The 19,692-nt window shown below is 40.1% G+C and overlaps 1 protein-coding gene and 1 long non-coding RNA gene across 4 annotated transcripts in view; one reads left to right on the top strand and one right to left on the bottom strand.

Moving 5' to 3' along the window:
- Positions 1–1,454: 1,454 nt before the first annotated feature.
- LOC138685116 (uncharacterized) lies at positions 1,455–10,000 on the bottom strand. Its single transcript, XR_011324357.1, has 3 exons — positions 9,540–10,000; positions 7,447–7,568; positions 1,455–3,818 (listed from the first exon to the last, which is right to left on the bottom strand). It is a non-coding gene; the product is annotated as an uncharacterized lncRNA (long non-coding RNA).
- The window catches only part of ZNF385B (zinc finger protein 385B), a 179,503-nt gene continuing 168,762 nt past the window's right edge, over positions 8,952–19,692 (top strand). For 2 of the 3 annotated variants that reach the window (XM_069781574.1, XM_069781575.1), the window contains exon 1: positions 8,952–9,140. The gene's annotated coding sequence lies outside the window, so the exon portion shown is untranslated. Of the gene's footprint in view, positions 9,141–9,786; positions 9,884–19,692 lie in introns of those variants that run through there. The other variant, XM_069781577.1, reaches the window with a different exon arrangement.

Here is a 19,692-nt window from a genome sequence, read left to right as displayed (position 1 = left end):
TAAAATATCCTGTAGGTTAATAGCTCATTTACCTTAAGTCATTCAAATTCCGTTCAATTCATTTCTCAGCATAATTACAGGGTGGACCAACTTTGATAAAACCTCCCTCATATATAAACTGCATTCGTTGTTTTGTAGATAAATGTGTATCTGCGCACTGAAGCATTCTCTTATCCATGTGGAAAGCAGAATATTCATTAGTGTTCCACCTGGAGCTTCTATCAAATGGACATGGTAGGAGCTCAGGGGGAATTTATTTCCCCTTTCTGGTGCAGGCAGTAGATCTGGTACCAAAATCTTCACATTCTCCAAAACCTATAATAGACCTTGAAAAGCCCCCAGAGATTCCTGTGCCTTATCGTTATCCCTGGGACTGCTGCTATATTTCCTTACAGCCTGTTGCTGGCACTCACAACACCCAGGAGAGAGACTTGTTCTATAGCCAGCAGAGGCTTCGTGAAATAGAAACATCATGATATTTTTTCTGCTAGTTCTGGGAAGCACAGTACCTGGCGCATGTTATAAACCAGTGCCTCAAGCCTGCGTGCCCTGCCGAGAACCTTGACTACAAGGGTCGCTCAGCCCTGTATCTGGCATAGTGGTGGGAAGGGCTTCACAGAGACCACCTTCCCTCTGCTCCAGTAATAATGTTGCTATCTGAGGAGCATGGTGTGGTAAGAAATCCACCAGTACAAGACTAGGTATGGCTTTTTTTTTTCAACTGTAGCCTAAGGAATTCACTTCTGAGATCTGAGAGTTTCCCATTCTGCTTTTTCTTTTGACAGTACTGAAGCTACCCTTTTTTTGTACATGCTATGCCTCCTCTTAGAGAGAAGGCAGATCTCACAGTAGTGCAGATTTTACCTTGCACATGAGGTTTGATTTGCTCCTCTGTAGTTACATCAGATGTAATTTGGTTTGGTGATGCTATTTTGGTGACTGTTCTTTTTTGGAACTGTGTAACCATAAGGAGGCAGCTTTTGATCTGTTTAGTATATAATTAAGCTGTATCTCTTGCTGTCTTTTTTCTACAGAATGAGCGAGTAAACGAATGAAACTGTGCTGGGAGAAAACCAACTATTTTTTCAGCTGAGTTATAAACCCTGAGAAAATCAGATGTAGAATTGAAGTTTTGATACAATTTCTATTCTATCAGAACTAATGTCCTCCTAAAATCTAATTGTACAGGATCCACACAAACAATCTAAGGAAAGATTAATAACTGAAAAATTGTTGTTGGACTTAGTGGCAAATACAGTAATTGTAGGGGTATAATTTTGTAAGGCTGTGGGGTTACATGTTTAATAAGCAGCTATTTAATTATACGTTGTGTCAAGTTTTTTAAAATATACAATGTAATTACAAGGTATTAAAATTAATTAAAATACAAGTATTAAAATTAATCTTTAAAATGAGGAACCCATCTTGAGTTTCCCAAAGTTATTTTACTGCATTATCTGCCAACTAAAATTCAGTAATTGCAATATTACTCTTTAATCAATAGTATAATCAATAGTATAACACTGTGCATGAAATCCCTGTGTATTTTAAAAATGGTATGTCCACATAATATATCCATCCCTCCTACCGGTTAAGCAGAATTAACTTTCTGAAACTCAAATGAATATATGTATGCAGGCATAAAAACCCTATGAAAGTAGGAAACGAGAATAATCTAAATCTTGTTCTTGGTCACTTTTTGTTTCCCTTTCTGTGCTGTTATGGCACAAGCATGTTCTTGCAGGTGTCCAATTACTGTCCCTGTAGACTGATTCGTATGACTCATCCAGTGTGTCTAAGAGACATCCACCCTATTGATGCAATTTCTCACATTTCTGCTGAAATTAAACAAGCACAGCTGCAGCTTGCCCTTTAAATATTCTTTGACCCGGTCTCTGTTCAGATTTTGTGTGAATGTAACTATTGAAGCTAGGTCTGGGTTTTGTCCTGTATTTTTCTGAAACAGTTATCTTTTGACAGGAAAAAAAAAAGTTTTAGTATGGAAAAGGAAAAGTTTCCGTATGAGAGAGAAGTCTTTCTATGCAGTCTGTTTGCTGGTGGGCAAAAAACCAAACCAACAAACCAGTAGTCAAATACTTACAGATTTTCAGAAATAATAGTATGGCACACAATGTCAACTAACACAGATTAATGCCAGTACAAACTTTTAGTGTGGATTTTTGTATCAGCGGAGCTGATGTGTATATCTATATCCTGGTATAGTAATATACTTGCATAGCCTTCCTGTACTGAAATATGCTGCAATATCAGCATAAAGCACCTAATAGATGTGTCTATACCCATACATAGAATTTTATGGCATGCTATAGTAGTTCAGTTAAGTAGCGAAGTAGTATCACCTGTGTTGCCAAATTTGCACTGGTGGTCTTGTTTAAGATCCAGACAGAGCTGCAGTTAGAGCAAATCCTATCCTTGTTGTCACTGGAGTAATTCTCCCTGGGGATTAATTAGAAGGACTATTATTTATAATTCTGGATGATGCATTGAGGTTTCATACTGAATAATGTTAATTCAAGTACTTGCAATCAAGGATCACAATGCATTTTCATAAGGCTTTCTTTTATTCTCATTGTTCAGAGAAGGTCCTGAGGCAGTTGTATAGAGTCTGTCTTTCACCACCACTCTTCTTTTTTACCCCACACTAACTTTTTCCAAGGTAAGCTTGGAAGGTAAAAGATTACTCTTATTCTTGTACCTTTTTCAATTCACAGCCCAAGATAGAAGATGACTAGTTTCTCATGTGATCCAAACCACTAGCATGTACATTGGATTTTATATTTCATAGTTTTCCACTGGGGAGAAGTGGCAAAGTTATACTGCATATGCTTGGTTTGTTGTCTGTCCTTGAAGTGGCAGAGCTCTTACAGAAGAGACCATCCCTTCCCCAAAGAACAATCTTTTAAACTCAGATTTTCTTGGAATCATATTTTGTTGCACTATTTTTATATTAATAGAAAAATTTCCAATATATAAGCATACATGATACATCATCCTTGTTTTTGACTCAGTGACACCAAAGAACAAATGCTTTAGCTCAAATTCCTTATAGTACTCTTCTCAAAGTTCCTCATCTCCTATGCTGTGCAGGTAGTAGTATTTTTAAAAACAGATGGGAACTCAGGAGGTGACTCTGATCTTTCACCTGTACTTTAGAAGAGAAACTGCACAGTTCTTATCTAGAAATCCCTGGTGATTTTTAATGGATGCTGGATTAGGAACACTGAGGGAGAGAAATACTCTAATTGGTTTTGTTTTTCAGCTGAAGAACAGTTTGTTTCTGTGTTAAATGAAGTAGTCAAAACAAATAGAATGCCATCTGGCTAGCTTACCTGGGTATTTTACCAGGAGGTTTTCAGATGTTCCCTCTGCCAGTTTTCAACATCTTAAGGCTTATATTACTAATGTACTTTCTTTATCCGATTGTTCTTCCCTGTGTAGGAATTATCTTATTCCTTGAACTGAATTAGAATTTAAAAAATCTAACACTTTTTTGCAAAGATTTTCACTGTCTGCTGTTGGAATTATTTATCCTCTAAATTACAAAATCTCTAGTGTTTCTAGCATTCACAATAAATCAGTTATGCAGAGGAATAGGCCTCCATGTTATCTGTGAAGCTGATATTCTCAAGGGATAGGATAACATTGAATAGTCTTAATATGTACCAGTGAGCTCTCATTCTTAGAACAGATTGTGACTGAAAGGAAGGTTTTAGCTGCTTTTCAAGTGCTTGGAAAGATGTCATATGTTTTTCTTTAGATACTTTTTTTCTGCTTCAGTTTCTCAAAGGAAGAACATCCTGCAAAAAGATAAAAACACTTAACATAGCTGGGAAGATAATGAAGTACAGATGCAAATATTTCATTTAAACAAAATATTTATTGCTGATTTGCAACTTTCTAATATTGTTTTTACTTAGTATAAAAAAGAAATATTTGTTCACAAGTAATTTTGAAAAGAATTGTGAATATATAGATCACCACGGATTTGTGAAGCATTCATATGACTACCCGGTTATTCTGTTTGTTATTTATTATTTATATTGAATGTGTATATACAACCCTAATCATAGCTCATAGATGTGGTTTTCTGAGCACGATGTAGGCAGATAATAAAGAGAATTCCTTGTGCCAAACAGCTTACAATCTAAATTGACAAGATTTTACTCAACATGCAATCAGGAAATAGAAACGCTATCATGGGAATTAACTGACCTGTCACACAATACAAATAGCATAGTTATGAAAGATTGAATGGTTGGCAGATAGTTCATAGAGTAAAGCATATTCATATAAACAACTTTTCAAATAATTTTGAATAAGGCAGATAATTTGCAGGCACCCTCCCTAAGCTAAATTAATCAGATACTGAGCATTCTAGCTATAGCTGGCAGACACAAATTTAAAAAAAGGGGTATCTTTGAGCAGTTAAGAAGACAAGTGGGGCACTTAAACACATTTTTAAAACACCAGAAAACTGGAAATCTGTGGAGAAAAATAAAAAAGACCAGTGAAGAGTTAATAGCAAATTGCAAAAAGCATCTCAAGTAACAAGGACTCGATCAAATATAGGTGCAAGGTAAAAAAGAACAACAAAATAAATCGTTGCCCTACTTCAAAAATAGATTGGTTAGCAAGTAGCAGGGTGGCTAAGTAGTTGCTTTGTCTGTTTTTACAGGGGAGACAGATGGAGATCTACTACATCTGGGATTGTTTCCCCAGAAGCTAGAATATGTACAGGCATATAAGATATCTGGTTATAAAATGTCAGATTCCCTTAGAGGAACTGAAACTCAAGATATGCATACAGCTGTGAATTTTAAATTGATGAAGTTTCAAAAGTCTTAAGAAAAGAATTGATCCAGAAACAACTCTAAAGAACTTCTTTAGCGGAGGAAAAAAAACCCCAAACCCAAACAGGCAACAAACAAGGAACTGCATGATAGCGGGCAAAACTCTTACAAGGTCTTTTGAAGCAATGTTGTGAGAAAATACCAGGATAATCTCAGTTTGATTAGGGACAGGGACATGGATTCAGGCATGGAAGATCATACTTCAGTCATCAGAGGGACTTTCTTCACCATATTTTTTCCATGCATGAAAGTAAGTGGTTATGTTTTTAGCTGTGTTTTTTATTAAAACTCTGTTATCAGTTTTTATTTTGAAGACCATAGAAATGAGTCAAATCTTCAGGAAAAAAAAAAAAAGCAAAAACCTCTCAAGTTTTGTCTTCACATCTACATGGTGACAAGGCTATTACTGTCTTGCAATGGGTAGAGTGCAAAGCAAACACAGAAGGCTGCCCATATTCAGTTAAAATCAAGAGACTATGAGTTTAGAGAGTCTGGGCCAATTACCCTGGGAAAGAAGACATGTTGAGGTAATCACTTAGAAACATCTCCCATTATAAGAAGAAATGGTACTTAATGGGAGGGAAATATTGAACTAACTCTACCTGTAGAAGCCAGTTAAAGAGGAGTATTGGAAACAGCTGGGTTTATTTCCAAAGATGGAGACTTGTGTAACGTGCCTTGGAAGTATTTATTCTTCTTGTTGTTGTTCCTTGCATTATTGGCCTTATGGGATCACCAAAAAGGCAAATCAACATTTGGAGCATTAGGACACTAATTTCATATTTTGCGTAGACCACAAAAAAAAAAAAAAAGAAAGGAAAAAAAAGCCTATATTCATATATCAAATGCCCTGTGGCAGATTATTTTTGAAATGGACTATAATAAAAAAATATTGAGTCTTAATTGTAATAAAAAGCACAAGAGTCTAGTAAAGGAAGATTTCCTCAAAACAAGTAGTAGGCCTTTTATATATATAAAATGGAGCAGTGTGGAGAACTCAGCAGTTGCCTTGTTTTCTGGAGGAAAAAGTTACTTAGATTTCTTGCACTGTGTCTCTTACAGGGTGAATCACGTCTGTGAGGGTTGCTTGAAGCCTCCCAGTGGTGACCTCTCCTCATAATCTGATACAAAGTGTCATCCAGCTTTAATATTATTGTTCCCGTTGGCCAGAAATAGGTCCCAGTTCTTGGGATTTCCCTAACTGATTTTGGGTTGCAGGCATTCCTAAGAGATTTGCTTGCATGCAACATTGTGCACGGATCTATTCCTTTCAGTGACAAACTCACATCACACTAAATCTATTCTCAATGACAGACGTTTTAAAAAAACAAACCCATCTAAATTTATTTTGGTAGAGCCAAATTTAATGTTCTGAATAAACTGAAATGATAAAATGAAATTCTGATTCACACTCAGTATGTCTTCTTCCTACTCTACATATTCTTACTTTACTTAGGATAGGATCCCACCTCTACCTGTTTTTATAAGTTGGTCTATGCAGCTTTTCAGTGGAAATGGAGCAAGCAGTAGCCTCTCCTTTCCGTGAGGTTCCTCTGGGTTTACAGACCAGTTATCTCCTTGTAAGCTCTTCTAGGTTAAATGGTCTTCCTGTTGCTCACACCACTTTACAGTTGTTTTGATATTCTTCAACTCCTAAGAAATACTAATTGTACAACAATTCTGTAATTTCATAACTTCTAGTGTGCTTTCAGGGTTTGACAGAGATGAAGTGTGACACTTCGATAGTACAGATCACAGGGCATTTAAAATTTTCCATCTCTCCCACCTATACCATCTTCTAGAGCACAGCATTTGATGGGGAGCTGGAGTCAAGAATGGTGGGTTGCACAGTGGAAGACTTAACTGAAATGTTTTATAAAGATGTTTACAATTATGCGTTAAATGTTGCTGTTTCTGATAAGAACAGTTCTTTCAAAGACAGATCCAAGGTATACTTTCACATAAAGTGTTCAAAACCATGTACAATTATCTGTCTGCCATTACATCTCTCTGTAGGAGGTTGATGGTTAGCATTCACTGAAATATCTTTTTTTTTTTTAAAAAAAAAAGTAATTCATGAGCCTACTGAACATAAATGTATTTGTTCTGAAGAATGTTATAGTATTCACAGGGGTTCTTAAACATTTTCATCTTAACAGCGAATACGGTACATGGCCATTGTAGACCACCTTTCGATTTGAGATTGAATAACATCTCTATGGCAACTACAACAGCTGCTTAAATAGAAGAATAATATTGTGTGAACATAATATTCTTAGTTCTTTACAACAGGACTTAATGGTTAGATATGAAGAGAAAATCGCTGATTTTTTTTTTCCAGTCCTGATAGGTATTTTGAGATTTCTGAATGTATTTTGGAGACTCTTGTTCTAGATTACAGTGAGTTTGTCTTGAAAAGGGCTAAAAGATAGACAAAAGATAATGAAATACGAACATGTTGGATATTGCTAATGTGCGATCATACATGGATGTTCTTTTTCAAGATAATCAATATGGTGTCTGAATGACCCCAAATCCTGCCAGCCTGGGTCTCTTTTTTTGTGAGCGGGGTTACTGAAGGAGTTGTGTATACTCACAATTCCTCTACCGTTGGTCCAGTGTTCCCAGTTTCAGTAGTGGATTCTTCCTACTGTGTCATCTGTTCTGCCACTACAGATTCAGACAAACTCAGAATTTCTGGGAAAAAAGAAGTGTGTCCTGTTTTCAGCTTCTCTTTCTTTCTGTAGGAGAGGACATCATCAAACCTTTCAAAAACACTTAGTGATGCTTTAGAGTTCAGGTTTCTTCTGAGCAAGAAGTCTGTGGTAGGTAAAGCACCAGAGAAGGGCTATATTCATGTTTTCATGGGATGATTAATTCAAACTCTGAAATTTTCCTGTCCTGAATTATAAAAGAACTTATTGAGCACAAAACTGTAAACAAGGTATGATGCAATTCTTAATGGTATTAAGTAGTACTGCTCTTCTCCAAAAGCTGAAATTAAAATACAGCAAGAAGGTTTTCTTCAATGATGTTAAATGTTCTTGTTTTCCTTTCTGCACAGGAACATCAAATTAAGTACCGTAGGATTTCCTCCCTTTGCATCATGTTCTACAGGAGGGGGATATTCGAATTGTAAGAGCTGATGCTATAAAAACGTTTATACGTAAGTGTGCCTTGATTTTAATATTTCTGTCATTTGTAGTATTGTTTTTCTATTAAGAAAGTACACTTACAAACCCTGACGTTTTCTAGTGTAATGATTGCATTTAAGGTACGGGTTTGTGCCGTTTACAGAGGACAACTCACTAGTAGCGCTTATTGTTTTGCGCCACGCACAGGTGGGCTGGCAAAGCCAAAGGTGTGGGAGTCCTACTAGCGGTTTGTTTAAATTTGGGAAACGAAGAGTAAACCCCTGACGACCAGAAACTGAAGGGGAGCAAGAAAAGCAAAAGGCGCGGCGCTTCAGCGGGGTTTGGGTTGGTTTTTGGTTTTGGTTTAGTGGTTTTTTTTTTTCGGAAAGCTGTTGCTTCTGGGACATGGCTGTGCTGCTTCTGGCACGAGAAGCCCCAGAGGAATCGGAAAATCCTGAGGTAACCGCGATCGGCCGCCTCTGGCTTTGCCCAGCGAAAACAAGCAGGCTGGGACGGGGGAGGCTCCTTCCGCCAGCAGCCGGCTCCTTTCCCCCTCGCCGACAGGCTGCCGGCCCCCCTCCCTGCGCGGCGGGGCCGGCGGGGCGGCCGTGCCTCCCGCTCGCCCCGGGCTGGCCCCTGCGCGGCGGGGCCGGCGGGGCGGCAGCTCCCCGGCGACGGAGCGGGCGGCCCCCCGGGGGCAGCGCTCGCAGCTCCGGGCGGTTCGAGCCCTCGGCGCGGCCACCCGTGGGCGCTGCGCCCGAACTCGCGGGCGGCGGCGGGGAGCGAGCCGGGGCCGCCCGCGGGGAGCCCGGCCCTCAGCCCGCTCGCCGCAGCCGGGCAAGAGACGCGGCCGCAGGTGCCACCGGCCTGCCCGCCCCCGGCGCGAGCGCGCGGGCTCCGCCCCCGCGGGCGACCCCCCGGCCCGCGCGGGCCCCACCTGTGCCCGCTGAGGCGGGGCGGCGGCGGCGGCGGGGAGGGCCGCCGGGGCCGGGCGGACGCATGCGCCGGGACGGCGGCAGCGGGCGAGCCGCCGGGGTCCGGCGGAGTTGGGACGCGCTCGCCTGGGTCCGGCCGGAGCGGGGCCCGCCGCGCCCGCCGCCCGCCGCCTCTCCTTTGCCCCTCGCCGGCAGCTGAGGTAAGGGGCGGGCGGTGCCGCGGGGCTCGGCAGGTGCCGGCGGGGGACCTTGCTCAATGTCAGGCGCGGGGGAGGGCGAGGGGGGGAGTCGGGGCGCCGGGGATGCCCAGCCCGGCCACGGGGCGCGGCCAGAGCCGCAGCCGCCGGTGGAGCTCGCCCGCTCCGCGCCGCCGGGCAAACTTTGCCGGGGCGAGCGGCGGGGAGCGCGAGCCGCAGGTGGCGGGCGCAGCCGCAGGTAGCGGGCGGCGGCGCGGGCTTCCCCGGGGTTCCCGCCTGCCCGGGCGGAGGGGCTTTATCGGCACCTCTGGCAGCTACGGGTGTTTGCAGAGAAGAAGGCGCGCCTCTAAATAGGTCAGGGTCTTCAGCAGTGCGCGAGATTTGCGTAACAGTTTTTCTTACCTCGGAGAGGTACGAGGCTTCTCTTCCTGGGCTTCAAGGCTAGACGGAGCTCTGGTTTCCTTGCATACTGAATGACTTTTTGGAAAAAAAAAAAAAAAATTGTTGCATGAGCATAGCTCGGCTGTCTTGTTTTATAAATCACGATGACTTTGGGAAAGGTAAATTTCTTCAGCAAAGGAGGAATTAACCTACATGAAGGAGTCATCCTTGATGAGCTAATTACCTGTGATAAGTGTGAGTGCTTGGCTTCGCAAGCTTCTTCATCACAAGCCTGTGGACGGTGGTGGCATGCTTAAAATGTTAAAGTCCTGGTGACACTATGCTTCAAAGCATGTGAAGGAGAGGTAGGTGCAAGGTTGCATTTTCTGTGGGTACAGACAGGAAATTTCCTTGTTTCAGAGGAACTGTCAGAATATTCACGCATATGTGAATGCTCATGTTTGTTTTCTATTGATTTTTGACTCCTGAACAAACTAGGGAACTCTCTTCATGGGTTTTAAATCTTTTGGGCACTAGGTCTTCATTGTTTAAGCTTGAATGGAAAAGTTAGACAAGCATGGCACTCTGAGTACTCAAAAGTTTAAATAAATCTTCAAAGTGAACATTTAACTGCAGCTAACTACTACTTACAGGAGGAGGGAGATGATAGTTGTATTTCCCATCCTCTTTGCTGCTACTTCAGTGGTGTGTTTCGCAAAGAATAAAAATGAGGTGCAAAACAAATCCTCTATTACTGTCGAGAACCTACAAGCTGTCTTGTACGGATGAAATGTAATAGGAAACAGTAGTGTAAAATCCTTAAGTTGATGGGGATGTGTCTGTGTGATTGCAGTAGATGTAGGTGAAGCACTGCGACTGCAGGTCCAGAATGAGAGGTAATGGTAGGACACTGGTGAGCTGCCCAGGCTGGTCAGTGCAGGGAGGACGTGCTTTTTGAAGCTTCTGCCTCTCACGGCAGCATTGTGCTCGCCAGTGGATGCAGCCGCCCACTGCCCTGTTACTTCAGTTGTGAAAAGGGGAAAAAGGTGTCTCTTTGCATAGTCCAGAGCTGATGCTAGATGGGTTTGAATGGGTTATGCTGCTTCTCCTTTTCCAAATAAGTAATCTTGCTACTCCTTCTAACTCGCCAGTAGACTGCTTAGAGGGAGGGACGAGGTTTTTCGTCTTGCTTCTTTTTGGTTGCTAAGGTGTTCCTCCATGTCTGCAAACTTTTTTCTGGTGTTTGGTCTCACCACATGGGTTTTCTGTACCTCACACCTCTCCCAGGGAGCGGGGATTGATGTGACTGTGTGAACCCTGAAGGCAGAAGAGAAATTGGGAGTTGTGAAATTGGTTACGTTACTAACTTTTTTCTGTTGTTTGGTTAAATAATCCATAAGGTAGTGAGAAATTAGGAAGGAAACAATTCTCTTACATGGTATCTTCACTAAGTTACGGAGTTCCTGGTGTCGCCCCCCCCCCCCCCCCCCCCCGATGAATAATATAATGGATGCTTGGTTAAACTTAGAAGTATTAACAAAAACTAGCTGGTATCAAGAGATTGTGCCATCTTGCCTCTTTCTGCACTAGCTGGAGCTGTCCGTCGCCCCCGTGCTCTGTCTGCACTGTGTGCTCCCTCACCAGGGCTGAATGTACTCACACCAGCATCAATCTCTCTTAACCACCTGCTGCCAACTGTCTGCATCTTCCCCCCCCTTTGGATTTCTTCAGCTAAGTTTTAATTGAGAGGATATCTTCCTACTTGAGTATAGTTGCTTAGGGTTAAGGTGGTATAAAAGCAGGAAAAAAGCCTTGTGGAAGATAATCTTTTGAGGGAGTGTAGGCTTGTTAGTTAATTAGCTCTGCAAGTCCTAGGATTTCAAACAGCAATGGCGATTGCTGCATAAAACAGATGCTTAACCGTCATTGCAGTCTTTGCTCTTCAGGTTATCACAAGGGACTGTGGTTTGAGAATATTTGCTCTAAGAGTTTGAGAATTTTTGAAACGAGGCATTAGTGTTATTTTAAAAATGAACATATGGTACAGCTGTGGTAGTCTCAGATCCTGAAACATTCGTCAGGCTGTGCTGGGATATAACAGAGTATAGAACTGGAGTGCAAGGTTCTCTCTAGTATACTGAAATATGCTGCAAAGCTTAAGTCGTCTGTAGTTAATGGGAAGAAAAGATGACTTTGCAGTCTGAGTAGCTTGCTTTCTGAAATTCTGCTATCACTTCGTTATATGCTTTAAAACCATTGAAATTCCTTGAATGTCAACTTGCAGCAGATATGTATTTTAGTCCTGTAACTTTTGTATTTCGTTCAGAAAATTGTAGTACTTAATGTATGTCACCCATCAAGATACAAGCATGAACATCTTCTCCGATGTGATCCTGTATTGCCTTTGATGTGGCAAAGGTAGAGGCAGATGTTAAATGCCATAACACCCCGGTTAACAAAGGGGAAAATTACCCAAATGCATAGACTGCACTTGCATCTTTTATCCTCAAGCTGATGAATGCACAGAGAGTTGAAGAAATTACAGGAACTTCGCTCTCCTGGGTGACCGTAGTATCCCTCTAGCTGCATAGGTTGATATATTTTCACCGGATGCTCTGCTTGCCTAGCTTTACAGATGCAGTTCAAATCTTGGTCGAAGGACTATTTTCTATTGTTATTTTGCCCACAAGTGCAAAATGTACAGGTTCTTTTCAAAGGTAAAATTTCTCTTTTTACTGCACCTTCGCAGAGCATGCATAATCTTACTATAGGAAGTTTATGATTTTCATTATTTAACGAATGACAATGTTTTTAAAACAAAGCATCTAAAATATTTTAAAAACCTGTGTCCTAAGGATTTAAAAAAATGTTTTTCATAAAACTAATCTGTTTTGTGATTTTACATAATGTACAGAGAAAACTGGGGAATTACAACAAAAATCATATCTGCACAGTGCAGTCATTTGACATCATTCTACGTTGTTGGAGAAAGTGCTGCAAAACAGTAGCTAGTATTCTAATACAGTTACATTCAGTGGAAGCATATATTATTAAGTAAGCATTGCTTAATTTATGGCATCAATAGTATGTTGGTAAAAATAACAAAGTACTTGGTAATTTGTTTTGGTATAATGTGGCTTTTAGCAACAGGAGGTCAGGGTCTTGCTCTGCCAAAAAGAAAGCCTTTTTTTCTTATGCCCTGCAATACATCACACTTCATGAAGTTGCGCTAATATTTCCAAGAGTGATGAATCATGCCCATTAACTTTTGCAATTTTACTGTGTTTCCTTTCTAGATGAGTGTTCTCATGAGATCGTCTGCAATAATTCTTTTGAATTTCTCAAATGTAAAGCTTAGAATCTTAACATGTATGTTGTACATTTTGCATGCAACTGTGATTTTTCTTATGCATTAGCTAAAGCTGACATTGGTTTCTATAAACATATTAATTGACATGTTAAAAATTCATTAGAGAACCTGAGCTGCCTAAGGCTTGTAAAAATAGAAGCCTTGTAAACCAATCTAACTGTATCAGTGCAGTCCCAGTCCTTTGCTTATCAATATTGGTAGCTTACCAGTTTGCTGCTATTGAACTGCCAGGGGAATCTTGTAATGACAGGTGGTGCTAATACACGTCTAGGCACGTTAGAACTGTGCTGTTTACATTATTGATGACTATTTGGATATGAGCAAGTTAGGCTGTTATGAAAACATTGCTAATACTTCATTCCTCAGTGAAATTATCCAGTAACACTTTGTTTATTGACAATACATTTTTTGGTGTTAAACATTTATAATAAGGAATTTAGGGGTTGGGTTTAGCTACACAGGAGTACAAGTAGACGCTTTAGATACCTAAAGGCCTTTTCACCTCACTTTATATACCTAAATGCTTTTCAATTACATAGCCTTCTCTGTTTAAGTGTTTCATAGGTTTTAAAATGTTGTGAGTCTGCCTTGAATGCAGACGCTGCATAAACAGGTTTCAGTTTACAAATAGGTGAAATGCACTTTATTCTGTGGCAGAATGCAGGATCTGCATAATTATGCATCTTGGTTCACAGTTTTCTAGACCTTTTCCTGGTGATTTTGCTGTGTGACAGAATGATAGGTTGTGGTATTGGTAAAATGCTGTGATTCTGGAATAGACTGGACAGCGTTTCATTACTCTTGGCTTTCTATCGGCAAACTGTTTGGTCCAGACGTGCTAGTGCTGAAAGTATGGAGGACTTGGGGCACACCTGCAACTAAGTCATTCTGCATGTGAAGTAGGGTAATCTTGTCTCCTACAGCCCACTGAATCATACTGAGAGATGTCTCACAAAATCTCCTCTTGCAAACAAAGCTCAGAATCAGTCCACTCTGTGATAATATGATGACATTCACCCCATTACTTGCATCTGTGCGGCAGGGAAGGCAATCCTTGTAAGACTAAGGTAAGTCTTGTGTGTAAAGAAAGACTATGTAACTGCTTACTACAGGCACTGAAGAACAATTCTGTACCTGACTGAAATGATAGGGTTAAGGTCAGGAGAGCAAAGTAAAATTAACTGAGGTGAAGCTTGAATTATATTGTGATGTTAAAACATACTACCTCTTTTTTTTTTTTTCTTTTCTTTTCTTTTTATGTGCCATGGTATTTTTATGGTTTGTGAGGCTTCTGGTGCATCATGGCAGCCAAAATACTGCCATTCTACAACCAGTGTCTTTTCATGCCGAGTGGTTCATAATTGATTTACTTAATGGTGGCCAGTGTAGTGATTCCCAGCAGAGGATGCCACCTACTGAATCTTTAACACTACACAGCATTACTAAACTGGTAAGATCTAACTAGCTTATAGCATAAAACTCATGTTTATATGTTGTTCTCTCTGTATATACCTGTGTAGGTACCAGAAAGTTAAATATGTGGTAGGAGATTTTGTTCAACCGTTCATGCTGTTGAGTTTTAATTTGACACTTCTCAGTACATCCCATTTAAATACAGTAGACTATCAGGTCTCCTTAGTCTTATTACAATTTGATAGAATTTCAAAGATCAATTAGTTTAAGTATCAGTGATGTGACAGGCAATGTTAGTACAAAATGGGAAGAGGGGGGAAAAAAAGCATAATGTGATTTTTATGTAACCTGGTTTACACTTACAGTGTTTATTTGTATCTATCATAATTTTGAGTTTTAAAAATGCGCTTGTTTTCCTATGCCAGGAAGAAAAAAATTGAGCATAGAGACTCATTATCAGGATGTATCCCAGAGAAGATGAGTTTGGGTAAGATATTAAGTAAACGCTCTCAAAGTTCTTACTCTGCCCCGTGCAGTAAGACTTTCAAAGAAGGTATAGGAACCTCCTAATGGGATTTTATAATGGAAATGCTAATAAAAGGTAGCAGAGAAGTACCCAGTCTTTATCTTTTCATGACTGCATATGAAAAAACCCAATAAAATTGCATAATTTTTCTTCTGTTAGCCACCTGCTAATAATTGGATGGTGAATCTTTGACTTGGAATTGCAAATGCATATAAATGCTTAGATGCACTTCATCTTTCTTTTAAAATGATATTATTGAATAAGTGTTACTGATTAAGAAACCCCCTTATAAATCAGCATCAAAGCTTTATGGAAAAAGATTCTGCCTTTGTCCATTTTTGCTGTCTGTTATCTGCAATGCAGGTGCAGTCTATGCCAAACAGCTGCATATTTGGTAGACTGTGGGGCCTGTGCATAGTCAGTAACGTGTTTGATGCTTAACTTGGTCCCTTGTTAATCAGAGAAACAAGAATAGCCATATTATAGCTATCAAACAGCATTAAGACAACTTAAAAGTTGCAAAGTTAACTATCTGAAAATTAAAAAATGCCAGAAAGTGTTGTCTATACAACCTTAACTGAGCCTGTGGGTATGTATAATCACGAGTCATTTTTGGTTTTTTTTCTGTGGGACTCTCACCAGGCCTTGTGCACAGGATAGGTAATGCTTGCTTACTGACAAATGACTCTTCCTGGATCTCTTGGTGCATGGCTTGTCACTTGAACGTTATTCTGAGAATGTGGGCTTTTCACTGGTGCTCAGCCTATAGTAGCTGTGTGCTTCACAAACAGTAAAAAAAAAAAAAAAAAAAATCTTTGCAACACTTCTATGACATAAATGAATGGCCGCCTTCTGGCATGGGGGGGAGCTTCAGCACAGAGAGAGGTCTTCAGCAATGTTAGATGCTCAGTTTGAGTCATGGGGACTGGTACGTCAACACTTGGAATGATGTAGCACGTGTTCACAGCAGAGCTTCTGTTGCCTTGAATGGCAGCATAAGCGTTCAGCGCTTCTATAAACTAGAGCTCGCAGTTATCAAGTTGGGCTCCCAGAAAAGGTGTGTGCAATTAGTGATTGTGGAAGGACTGATTTAAGCAACTTGCCTAGCATTACTAGCAGCTTTGTGGTAGAGCCCAGGCTACAGATAGATTCTGCACTGCAGCACTCAAGTGCCTTAACCTTGAGAGAATCTTTTTCTCTTGCGGTCTCCTGCTTTTCTTCCAACTTCTCCAACAAATGAGGTAGTTTTTTTCAGGAGGTAGCTGTTCTTACGACTTAGGTCAATTGTCTTGATTCATCTCCAGCCTGTGAAGAGAGGGAATACATGATCTTGTAATTTAAAGAGCCTAGCCTTTTTTTTTTTTTTTTAAAAAAAAAAGCTAACTGTACAATCCATAAATTCTGTCCTAAGAAATCATGGTAAATCTTGAATTTTTCATCAGTGCTTTTCAGATGTTTAGATCCAGAGCCTGGCTTCTGGAGCTTATGGAATGATTGAAGAAATTAACTTAGTACTGCTGTGTGGATCAGCATTACAGGCTTGACGTGCTTTGTCTGAGTTTCAGTGGTATTTGCTCAGATATCATCAGATCCCAGTCTAGAGAACTTCAGCACATTCTTCTAGACAGGTGATGTCAGAAGCAGCAGAACCTTATTATAGACAGTTTGGGGCAGCCAAAATAGAGTTATGACCCATAGGTAGTATGAAAAATATGAAGTACTCTAACATATGGGTAGGGATGTTTGGTGCTATTGCCTTATTCTATATAGTATTAAACTGCTCAAAATTCATATATGTTGTGTGCAAATGTATAAAATAAATTTTGAAGATGGAAATCACACTTGTCTTAGAAGTATCTGAGACTGCTGTAGCTTCACTGATCTGGGTTTGAATAAGACTAAATCCACTGTACTTGGGACCCCTTCTCTACTGCAGGCAGGTGACAGATGCTCTGGAGCAAGTGGTGTTCCTGAAAGGCTAGACAAGAGCCGCCTACACAGGCATATTCTTTCTCTTTCAAACAGGTTTGAGAAAACATTTCAAGTCAAATTCTGCTTTCCTCAGTATGTAGGTTAGTCTCACCAACTCAAGAATGCTACAAAAATAGCTTAAGAAACCACACAATGGAGCTTTACAAACTTCAGCAAGTATCAAAGAAAGTTGCACTGATGATCAATAAGAACAAATGTTGACAGGACTAATGTCAAAATTTGATGATATTGTCAACTTCATAATTTGGTTATATTGTCAACTGTGTTGCAATGCTGTATGTTAACTCTGTAACTTTGATGAGTCTAAGTTGTCCCCTTCATAATTACAATTTACAGGATGGGGAGGAGAAAGCGAGAGGTAGACAAAATAGGAATGCTGTAATGCTTGTTTTTTAACTCTTTCAGTGAATTTGCATTAGCCAATATTTCTGCATGTAACTTGGTGGTGGTTTGTTGTTGGAGTTTAAAAGAGCTGGAAAAAACTCTGCCCTTGAACCCCATGGACCTCTATTATGTATTATTTGTTGCTCTCAGAAGCTTTTCACCTTGCTTTCTTAATTATAAATTAGAATATTGATCAAGTATCTGTATCATAGTTTTATAAGAAAGGATTTGAATTTTCTTCTCCATCTGTAAATTGGACATCTAGATCTTGAGCAAGGATAGGAAAACTTCCTTCTTGTTCAGAGGAAGAGATTTATACTAATCTGATTTGATGAATGTTTAAAAAAAAAAAAAAGCACACGCTGGCGTTAAACCCCAGATGACATGACACAGAAGGGCTGCAAAGAGTGTGGTCAACAGGAGTGTGGGGGGTTTGTAATTTCTACATGCAGCACCACGGCCACTTCCTGCGTCATGTGCAGTACGCGGTTGCTCAGAGGTTATTTTAACATGTGGTTGTGATAACTATGGGAACTGTCATGGGGAGTTAGGAGTCAACAGCATGAAATATGCTGAGTGGAGGGGGTCTTGGCAGATTTGCTTTTGTACACTACTACCGTATAAATGTGTTTGTAATATTAACATGATGTTTTGTATGGAGTGGCTCTTGTTTTTACAGAGCTGGAGATCGCATTTTGTGTGACACTGCATCAAAATTTTGAATGTTTCTGATTATGTATTTTTGACTATATATATTTTTTTGAATCTGTTCCTGTCACTTATTGTTATGTTGCTACTGTCATGCTCCTTCTTCCATCTTATGAGAACCCTCAAATCCCTTTCACGTTAATGACTTGTCACAAAACCCAGATATATTTTAAAATTACTTATAAGGTTGAAGTAGCTGGCTTTGGACCACAGAAGTATTTTATGTTGTTTAAAAGGATCATTTCAGCTTGCATTTCTGAATGGGCTAGTTTTCAAAAACAGGCATTAGTGGTTTTTTAAGCATTGTCAGAATCTCTAGAATGCATGTTACTAGGATTTGTATTTTATGTTTTTCCAAAAAGCCACAGGCAGAACTTAATGCACTGATCAGAGTACTGCCAAATGCTTCTTAGAGTTAGTAGGATAGCATGAAGATGGAAAACTTCCTCGAGTTTGCTTGGGATCCTTCAGGTTTGAAGGTCGCAGGAGAGTGAGCTGTGGCTTTGTGGGCTGACTGCAGGCAGCCCTGCCTGGCGGCGGCTGCTGCTGCTGCTCCTCCTCCTCCTCCTCCTTCTCCCTGCTGCTCCTGATCATCCTCCACACCTGCCTCTTTGTTGTCCCCTCAGGCAGCTTAATGCCTTGGTCTTTGGCCTTTCCTTCAGTAGTTGTATTTCTTGGCTTTTCTAATTTCTTGACCCCTGCACTGGCTTGGTGAGCTTAGTGTTTGACCTAGTTGTGTATCTGATCCACATACCCCTTCCTGATTGTAGCCTAGCTCTACAAATTGCAAGAGTGGCCAGCGACTTGCTAGGATACTTGGGATACCCAAATAAAATGTGGATCTTCAGATGGATGCTGCCCATTTTTAACAAAAATGTTTTTGACCCCCTTTTCCAGTCAGTCAAGCCTGAAATATAAATATTTTTTAAAAATTTCACATACTTTTTTTTTTCCCTGAGTAGAATAAAAGAAGAATGCTCTTTATTTTTAAGGCTTAGTTGTCAAACCTGTGTATACACTCAGAGTGGAAAAATATTTGTTCTTCCTTGTTTTAAGGTATTTGGTGGTATTTGGAAACCGAAGTTAAGAAAATGGGGTATAAGACTGCCATATAAGCACTTGATTATTCCTTGCAGTTACATGTCATTGAGACTGATGAATATGTATACTTTTAAATGTATATAGTTAATAATTACTCTGAGATTAATTCTTTTGCATTTGATGAATTGCTTTAGTAGCTACAATTATTAGGTCACTAAAAAGAAGGTGAAGAAGGAATAAAAATAAAACAAATATCCATACCTCTATAAAAGTCCTTTAGAGAAAGAGCTCTTGAAGTTAGAGGATCATCCTTATGCTGTATTTTTATATGGCCTTGGATTAACAGGTTTCTCACCGCCTAATGGATGCTCTATGTCACAGTAATATTATGCATACTTGAAAGCCCTCTTGGGTTTTGAGATTTATATGTATTTTTCAGTTAACACATCTACATCAGATTTACCTCTAACCCTTCAAAGAAGATCTTTTACCACATAATAGCATCGACTGAGAAAGCCGGTATCAGGAAATAGATTGTTTTTTCTCAAGTGAGCCATAACTTACTGGCAAAAGAATCCTGTAAATAGCCTGAAGTGCTCACACTTAAGTTTAACTGCTAGATTCAGGTGCATTTGATTAATGCTTTGCCTTAGTGTGTGTAGAGATTTTTTGGGTTGTGAATTTCTGTCTTCGGATGCATAAGAGTTTGCTTTAATTGGAAAAAAAATTGACTAAATTCA

Source organism: Haliaeetus albicilla, chromosome 4 (assembly GCF_947461875.1).
Source record: "Haliaeetus albicilla chromosome 4, bHalAlb1.1, whole genome shotgun sequence".
Classification (NCBI taxonomy): Eukaryota; Metazoa; Chordata; class Aves; order Accipitriformes; family Accipitridae; genus Haliaeetus; species Haliaeetus albicilla.
The sequence above is the reverse complement of the archived record's forward strand: the minus strand, read 5'-3'. Positions and strand labels throughout refer to the sequence as shown.